The following is a 9732-nucleotide window of genomic DNA, read 5'->3' as shown; positions in this document are numbered from 1 at the left end:
CCAGGCCAAGGGTCTGCCACGCCGTGCCGCACCTCCAGCCGGGGCGATACGGGACCCAGAGGACGCTGCAAAGGCTGCAACAACGCTAATGAGTGACCAGGCCCAGCAAGGCGGCGTTCGCGGGCCTGCAAAGACCCCAGTGGGCGATCGGGCTCTTGGGGTCCCGTCAACTCCGGAGACGCCCCAACCTCTGGCAGACGGAGGCCCCGTCGACAGTCCCGCCCTCGTGGAGCACCCAGTGCACTTCGTCAACACGGTACTGTGGGATGCAAGGGCACGGTACCCCATGCCTCAAAAGCTCTTGCTTGCGCTCTTGGTGGCCTCGCGTGAACTGCGTCACTACTTCCAAGGTCACCCAATCAAGGTCGTCTCGGCCTACCCGCTAGAGAGGGTACTCAGGAGCCCCAACCCTGCCGGAAGAGTCGTCGAATGGAACATCGAGCTGCAAGCATTCCAGCTGGAGTTCAGCTCAACCAGGGTCATCAAGGGAGCCGCGCTCGCCGATTTCGTGGCGGAATGGACTAACGCCCCGGGGCTTGAAGCAAGTGAGGACCGATCCCTCTCGCCAGGAAGTGAAGCACCAGATGGCTGGGTCATGTATTTCAATGACACGTTCGCACGCCAGTGCACCGGAGCTGGAGCGGTGCTCATCTCACCCACTCAGGACAAGCTCTACCATGCCGTGCAGCTCTGCTTCCAGCAAGGCGAGAAGGTCTCCAACAACATCGTAGAGTACGAAGGCCTCATCGATGGCCTTAAGGCTGTGGTGGCCCTGGGGGTGAAGCGCCTCACCATCAGGGGCGACTCGCAACTCCGCGTCAACTTCTCCAGCAAGGTATACGAGCCAAGGGACGAGCACATGGAGGCATACCTTGCGAAGGTACGCAAAATGGAAAAGCAGTTCTTGGGCCTAGAGTTGCAGCACGTGCCCCGTGGCACCAACAAGAAGGCCGACGACATCGCCAAAAGGGCATCCAAGCGCCAACCCCAAGAGCATGGCATCTTTGAGGAGCGGCTCTTCAAGCCTTCGGCAGCGCCTCCGCTTCCAGGGTCGGCGCCGCCTCGGGAGGAACTCCCCCAACCACCTACCTCAGGAGCCCCGGCCTGCAGCCCGACCTCGGGAGCGTGCCTACTCCTGGCGCTCGAGCCTTAGGAGGGGTGCTGGACTGAGGAGTTCAAGGAATACCTGCGCAAGGGACGCTGCCGGAGAAAGAGGAGGACGCAGAGCACATGGCCCGACAGGCTACGACATACTGCATCCAGGACGGTGAGTTATACAGGAAGCGGCCAAATGACGTTTCCTTGCGATGCATCTCCAGGGAACAGGGGACCGAGTTGCTAGCTGACATACACAGCGGAGACTGCGGGCATCACTTGTTGTCATGAACCATCGTCGGCAAGGCGTTCCGCAGTGGGTTCTACTGGCCTACGGCACTCAACAACGCGACCGAGCTGGTGAAGTCCTGCGAGGCCTGCCAATCCACGCCAAGCCGATCCATCAGCCAGCTCAGGGCCTCCGGACCATAACGCTCTCGTGGACATTCACAGTCTGGGGGCTGGATATCCTAGGCCCATTTCCTTGAGCGCCTGGGGGCTACCGCTACCTCTACGTCGCCATCGACAAATTCACCAAATGGGCGGAGGTAGAAGCTATCCGCACAATCCCGACCGGATCTGCGGTCAAGTTCATCAAGGGTCTCGTGAGTCGGTTCGGGGTCCCTAATCGCAACATCACCGACAACGGCTCGCAGTTCACGAGCAATCTCTTCAAGACATATTGTGCTAACCTTGGAATGCAGATCTACTACGCTTCGGTGGCACACCCCAGGACCAATGATCAAGCCGAACGCGCCAACGCGGAGGTCCTGAGAGGCCTCAAGACCAGGACCTTCAAGAAGAAGCTCAAGGCCTGCGGCAGGGGCTGGCACGACGAGCTCCAGTCTGTGCAGGGGTCCATCTGCACCACCACCACCAAGCCAACAGGCGAGACACCATTCTTCCTCATCTACGGAGCAGAAGTGGTTCTCCCTCACGAGGTCAAGCATCGCTCCGCGTGGGTCCTGGCATTTGATGAGATGCAACAGGACGCCATGCGGGGGATGGACCTTGTGCTGGGGGAGGAACGCCGCCGCGAAGCCATGCTTCGAGTGGCAAGGTACCAGCAGGCGCTGCGGCAGAATCACTGCCGCAGTGTCCGCTCCAGGACGCTCGAGGTGGGTGACCTCGTCCTAAGGCGGGTGCTCTCCAGGGAAGGGCTGCATAAGCTCTCGCCCATGTGGGAGGGCCCGTTTAGGGTCGCCCACGGCTCTAGGCCTGGCGCTGTGTGCCTGGAGACGCAGGACGGGGTCCCCATCCAGAACGCCTGGAACATCCACCACCTCTGGAAGTTCTACCCATGAAGCAAGGCCCAGCGCCTGTGAAGCAAGGCCCCGTGCCTGTGAAGGTCTCCGCTCATGACACTCTCACGTAATAATGAGTGGGGTTGTAGATGCCCCGGAGTCTCGATAGTGCCGCCCTCGGGCCTCGGGGGCTCCCTCCCACGTCCTAGTGGCAGCACTTAGCTCCGCGCCGGTGAGAAGACTAGATTAGGTGCCGGACGCGGGTTTTCATTTGCTTTTCGTAGTTGGCTTGCCCCTCTTTAATGGAAGTTCACATTCTGGTGTTTCTTGTTGTCTTGCTTCGATCGCCTTTTTCCTCTGTTTCTTCCCTCGGTTCTTTGTTTTGGCCCATACTATCCCTCGCATGCCTCGCGAGTGGGCTCGACAGGTGCACTCGTGAGCGTTTTCCCTAGTCTTCGCGAGGCACTCTCGCTCGAGCTCGCAAGCTGGTGCACCTCCCACTCTTAAGTCCGTGCCCCTCGGGTACCACGACGCGGAGCGCTGGGTCATGGCCGACCACGCCTAGGGCCCTGGGCTTGGAAGAAGAAGAGTTCCTTAATAAATTTTTGCAGTTCCTCAACGCCTCTCAAGCCTACAACAAGGAGGTCTCACCGAGTGCTGGGAGATGCGCGCCTCACGAGGCGGAAACTACTTCAGACACGTCGAGCTAAGTTATCTCTACACGCCTACATAAAACACCGATGCTGTAACATGACACAGGAACAATAAACATAACATAGCGACTTGGATATCACGGTTCGTTGTACGCCCTTGCAGGGCCCCATACTTCTTTCTTTTTTCGAATGCAGGAAGATAGGAAGAAACAAAACAAAAGCGGCGCGCACCCCCACAGCGGTTCATGAGGGTAGGCCCTTGGCGCCCTCCAGGACTCAGCCAGACCCCTCCTCGCGCTTCACTTGGGCACGGCGACGAGACAACCCGCTACCACATTCGAAACGGGCACAGCGGCGTGGCGGCTGGTCATAGCCGACGCTGCTGGAGCCGTCGCCGGAGGAAGAGCCGCCGTAGTTGGACGAGCCGCGGCCAGCACCGAGGGCGAGTCCACCTTCAGCCTCGTCACGACCGTCGCCAAGGCTGAGCACCTTGCCGCCGTCGTTCTCCTCGGGGTAGCACCCGACATGGCAACCATCTTCTCCGAATACCCGCACGTAGAGGGTCGCGTTGCCATCGTACTTGAAGTGGAGAGTACACCGCCTGCCTAGGCCGCGCGCGTGGGCTAACGTCTGCCAGGCGCGGGCGAGGGCTGCGTTGTCCGCGATGGAGACTTCCACCGCGACACACGAGGCCTTGCTGCTGCTGCCGTCCGCCTGCAGCCAGAGACCGCCTGGACCTGTGGCCGGCAGTTCGCCGGCGAAGAAGCGCGGGAGCTGAAGCTAGGTGCCGGTCGGGTTCTCTGACCAGACGACAAACTCCGGCAGTACCTTTGCCGAGTGGAAGCGCGGCCGGGGTGGCCGCGCAACCATGGCGCGTCTCACTTCATCGACGGGGCTGCCGTGACCCGTGTCGGTGTTCTGGGAACGGGGGTCCCCAGACTTGCCTGCCTGCGGCACACGGCGTGGCTCTGAAAGTGGGCCCGTACGGCCCATCTTCACCAACAAAGGCTGCAACAACGCTAATGAGTGACCAGGCCCAGCAAGGCGGCGTTCGCGGGCCTGCAAAGACCCCAGTGGGCGATCGGGCTCTTGGGGTCCCGTCAACTCCGGAGACGCCCCAACCTCTGGCAGACGGAGGCCCCGTCGACAGTCCCGCCCTCGTGGAGCACCCAGTGAACTTCGTCAACACGGTACTGTGGGATGCAAAGGCACGGTACCCCATGCCTCAAAAGCTCTTGCTTGCGCTCTTGGTGGCCTCGCGTGAACTGCGTCACTACTTCCAAGGTCACCCAATCAAGGTCGTCTCGGCCTACCCGCTAGAGAGGGTACTCAGGAGCCCCAACCCTGCCGGAAGAGTCGTCGAATGGAACATCGAGCTGCAAGCATTCCAGCTGGAGTTCAGCACAACCAGGGTCATCAAGGGAGCCGCGCTCGCCGATTTCGTGGCGGAATGGACTAACGCCCCGGGGCTTGAAGCAAGTGAGGACCGATCCCTCTCGCCAGGAAGTGAAGCACCAGATGGTTGGGTCATGTATTTCGATGGCACGTTCGCACGCCAGTGCACCGGAGCTGGAGCGGTGCTCATCTCACCCACTCAGGACAAGCTCTACCATGCCGTGCAGCTCTGCTTCCAGCAAGGCGAGAAGGTCTCCAACAACATCGTAGAGTACGAAGGCCTCATCGATGGCCTTAAGGCTGTGGTGGCCCTGGGGGTGAAGCGCCTCACCATCAGGGGCGACTCGCAACTCCGCGTCAACTTCTCCAACAAGGTATACGAGCCAAGGGACGAGCACATGGAGGCATACCTTGCGAAGGTACGCAAAATGGAAAAGCAGTTCTTGGGCCTAGAGTTGCAGCACGTGCCCCGTGGCACCAACATGAAGGCCGACGACATCGCCAAAAGGGCATCCAAGCGCCAACCCCAAGAGCATGGCGTCTTTGAGGAGTGGCTCTTCAAGCCTTCGGCAGCGCCTCCGCTTCCAGGGTCGGCGCCGCCTCGGGAGGAACTCCCCCAACCACCTACCTCAGGAGCCCCGGCCTGCAGCCCGACCTCGGGAGCGTGCCTACTCCTGGCGCTCGAGCCTCAGGAGGGGTGCTGGACTTAGGAGTTCAAGGAATACCTGTGCAAGGGACGCTGCCGGAGAAAGAGGAGGACGCAGAGCACATGGCCCGACAGGCTACGACATACTGCATCCAGGACGGTGAGTTATGCAGGAAGCGGCCAAATGACGTTTCCTTGCGATGCATCTCCAGGGAACAGGGGAACGAGTTGCTAGCTGACATACACAGCGGAGACTGCGGGCATCACTTGTTGTCATGAACCATCGTCGGCAAGGCGTTCCGCAGTGGGTTCTACTGGCCTACGGCACTCAACAACGCGACCGAGCTGGTGAAGTCTTGCGAGGCCTGCCAATCCACGCCAAGCCGATCCATCAGCCAGCTCAGGGCCTCCGGACCATACCGCTCTCGTGGACATTCGCAGTCTGGGGGCTGGATATCCTAGGCCCATTCCCTTGAGCGCCTGGGGGCTACCGCTACCTCTACGTCGCCATCGACAAATTCACCAAATGGGCGGAGGTAGAAGCTGTCCGCACCATCCCGACTGGATCTGCGGTCAAGTTCATCAAGGGTCTCGTGAGTCGGTTCGGGGTCCCTAATCGCAACATCACCGACAACGGCTCGCAGTTCACTAGCAATCTCTTCAAGACATATTGTGCTAACCTTGGAATGCAGATCTACTACGCTTCGGTGGCACACCCCAGGAGCAATGATCAAGCCGAACGCGCCAACGCGGAGGTCCTGAGAGGCCTCAAGACCAGGACCTTCAAGAAGAAGCTCAAGGCCTGCGGCAGGGGCTGGCACGACGAGCTCCAGTCTGTGCAGGGGTCCATCTGCACCACCACCACCAAGCCAACAGGCGAGACACCATTCTTCCTCATCTACGGAGCAGAAGTGGTTCTCCCTCACGAGGTCAAGCATCGCTCCGCGCGGGTCCTGGCATTTGATGAGATGCAACAGGACGCCATGCGAGGGATGGACCTTGTGCTGGGGGAGGAACGCCACCGCGAAGCCATGCTTCGAGCGGCAAGGTACCAGCAGGCGCTGCGGCAGAATCACTGCCGCAGTGCCTGCTCCAGGACGCTCGAGGTGGGTGACCTCGTCCTAAGGCGGGTGCTCTCCAGGGAAGGGCTGCATAAGCTCTCGCCCATGTGGGAGGGCCCGTTTAGGGTCGCCCACGGCTCTAGGCCTGGCGCCGTGTGCCTGGAGACGCAGGACGGGGTCCCCATCCAGAACGCCTGGAACATCCACCACCTCTGGAAGTTCTACCCATGAAGCAAGGCCCAGCGCCTGTGAAGCAAGGCCCCGTGCCTGTGAAGGTCTCCGCTCATGACACTCTCACATAATAATGAGTGGGGTTGTAGACGCCCCGGAGTCTCGATAGTGCCGCCCTCGGGCCTCGGGGGCTCCCTCCCACGTCCTAGTGGCAGCACTTAGCTCCGCGCCGGTGAGAAGACTAGATTAGGTGCCGGACGCGGGTTTTCATTTGCTTTCCGTAGTTGGCTTGCCCCTCTTTAATGGAAGTTCACATTCTGGTGTTTCTTGTTGTCTTGCTTCGATCGCCTTTTTCCTCTGTTTCTTCCCTCGGTTCTTTGTTTTGGCCCGTACTCTCCCTCGCATGCCTCGCGAGTGGGCTCGACAGGTGCACTCGTGAGCGTTTTCCCTAGTCTTCGCGAGGCACTCTCGCTCGAGCTCGCAAGCTGGTGCACCTCCCACTCTTAAGTCCGTGCCCCTCGGGTACCACGACGCGGAGCGCTGGGTCATGGCCGACCACGCCTAGGGCCCTGGGTTTGGAAGAAGAAGAGTTCCTTAATAAATTTTTGCAGTTCCTCAACGCCTCTCAAGCCTACAACAAGGAGGTCTCACCGAGTGCTGGGAGATGCGCGCCTCACGAGGCGGAAACTACTTCAGACACATCGAGCTAAGTTATCTCTACACGCCTACATAAAACACCGATGATGTAACATGACACAGGAACAATAAACATAACATAGAGACTTGGAAATCACGGTTCGTTGTACGCCCTTGCAGGGCCCCATACTTGTTTCTTTTTTCGAATGCAGGAAGAAAGGAAGAAACAAAACAAAAGCGGCGCGCACCCCCACAGCGGTTCATGAGGGTAGGCCCTTGGCGCCCTCCAGGACTCAGCCAGACCCCTCCTCGCGCTTCACTTGGGCACGGCGACGAGACAACCCGCTACCACATTCGAAGCGGGCACAGCGGCATGGCGGCTGGTCATAGCCGACGCTGCTGGAGCCGTCGCCGGAGGAAGAGCCGCCGTAGCTGGACGAGCCTCGGCCAGCACCGAGGGCGAGTCCACCTTCAGCCTCGTCACGACCGTCGCCAAGGCTGAGCACCTTGCCGCCGTCGTTGTCCTCGGGGTAGCACCCGACATGGGGACCATCTTCTCCGAATACCCGCACGTAGAGGGTCGCGTTGCCATCGTACTTGAAGTGGAGAGTACACCGCCTGCTTAGGCCGCGCGCGTGGGCTAATGTCTGCCAGCCGCGGGCGAGGGATGCGTTGTCCGCGATGGAGACTTCCACCGCGACACACGAAGCCTTGCTGCTGCTGCCGTCCGCCTGCAGCCAGAGACCGCCTGGACCTGTGGCCGGCAGTTTGCCGGCGAAGAAGCGCGGGAGCTGAAGCTAGGTGCCGGTCGGGTTCTCTGACCAGACGACAAACTCCGGCAGTACCTTTGCCGAGTGGAAGCGCGGCCGGGGTGGCCGCGCAACCATGGTGCGTCTCACTTCATCGACGGGGCTGCCGTGACCCGTGTCGGTGTTCTGGGAACGGGGGTCCCCAGACTTGCCTGCCTGCGGCACACGGCGTGGCTCTGAAAGTGGGCCCGTACGGCCCATCTTCACCAACAAGCATTCAAGACCCTCGCGAGGGGCCAAGCCTCGCGAGGCGGACAACGGAAGACCTCCTCAGGAGCGGCCTCACTAGGTTGGCTTGCGAGGGGTGGAGAGATCAAGGCAAGGCAAACCTCGCGAGGTTCTCGTTGCGTGAGCCATGACGACCGAGACCAGGCGGGCGCCAGCATGCGTAGTGTCCTTGTTTCCCCTTTGGTGCTAAGGGGGCAAGCGCAGGCGCGAAGTACCGAGGCATCAAGCAAAGGTTTTCATATCAGTGCAACGAGACCAATACCAGCAGGACGGCAAGATGGAGTTCACCATGGAGCCCAAGGCAGCGTCACCACCAGAGCCTTTGGCAGGCGAAGACTACTTTTGTCAGGATAAGCTGTACTAGTTGTCCCCTTTCAAATTGGCCGTTGTTGGCTCCCTTCCCGCTCAATATTTGGGAAGAGGACCAGGGCCCCTATAAATAGGACTAGCCACCATAGTAGGAGGCAACCAAGCCTCAGGCATCTGATCTTGAGCCAATCCTTAGCCATGCACCGAGCACAAGAACACCTCAGCCTCGGGAGGCTGTTCTTCCCCTTGTAACTGTTCATCCTCAGCCCGAGAGGCAATCCACCACCACCACACTGGAGTAGGGTATTACACCAGAACGGTGGCCCGAACCAGTATAAATCTTGTGTCCTTTGTGTTGCGAGTTCGTCGAGTTAGTCCTTGAGATCTTAGCAAAGCTAGGACGCGGAACGGTTGGGGGAGAACTTCGCGGACCCGAGTGTTCGAACTTTAAGGGTTTTGCCGGAACACGAGATCCGACATTTGGCGCGCCATGTACGGGTGCGCCAGAGCCTCTTCCCCATCAGTTGACCCACCGACGCTCCGCGGTTCCTCTTCAATACCGTGAAGGCTTCTTCCTGTGCGGTACCCCAAACAAAAGGCACATCCTTCTTTGTAACCTCATTGAGAGGTGCAGCAATGGTGCTAAAATCTCTCACAAAACTCCTATAGAAACCAGCAAGTCCAAGAAAACTCCTCACTTGTGTGACCATTTTGGTCTGCGGCCAACTCTCAATAGCTTCACTCTTGGCTTTATCAACTTCAATTCCCTGTGGAGTAACAATATAGCCAAGAAAATATACTCGGTCGGTGCAAAAGGTTCACTTCCCAAGGTTACCAAACAAACATGCATCACGTAGAGCAATAAAAACAACACGTAAATGTTCCAAATGTTCTTCTAAAGATTTGCTATAAATCAGTATATCATCAAAATAGACTACCACAAATCGTCCAATGAAAGCACGTAAAACTTCGTTTATTAGTCTCATGAAAGTACTAGGTGCATTAGTTAACCCAAAAGGCATGACTAACCACTCATATAAACCAAACTCAGTTTTAAATGTTGTTTTCCATTCATCTCCCAATTTCATACGAATTTGATTATATCCACTACGCAAATCAACTTTGGAGAATATTGTAGAGCCACTCAATTCATCAAGCATATCATCTAGCGTAGGAATAGGATGATAATAATGAAAGTAATATTAGTAATGCCTCTACAATCAACACACATACGTGACGTACCATCCTTTTTAGGCACTAGTATAATAGGAACAACACAAGGACTAAGAGATTCGCGTATATAACCTTTGTCGAGCAGCTCCTGTACTTGACGCATAATCTCCTTCGTCTCCTCTGGATTCGTACGGTATGGTGCACGGTTGGGTAGCGATGCACCGGGAATTAAGTCAATGTGATGCTCAATCCCTCGAATAGGTGGTAATCCCGGTGGCACGTCTTGTGGAAAGACGTCAGCGAACTCCAGCA

This window comes from Triticum aestivum, chromosome 4D (genome assembly GCF_018294505.1).
Source record: "Triticum aestivum cultivar Chinese Spring chromosome 4D, IWGSC CS RefSeq v2.1, whole genome shotgun sequence".
Lineage (NCBI taxonomy): Eukaryota > Viridiplantae > Streptophyta > Magnoliopsida > Poales > Poaceae > Triticum > Triticum aestivum.
The sequence above is the reverse complement of the archived record's forward strand: the minus strand, read 5'-3'. Positions refer to the sequence as shown.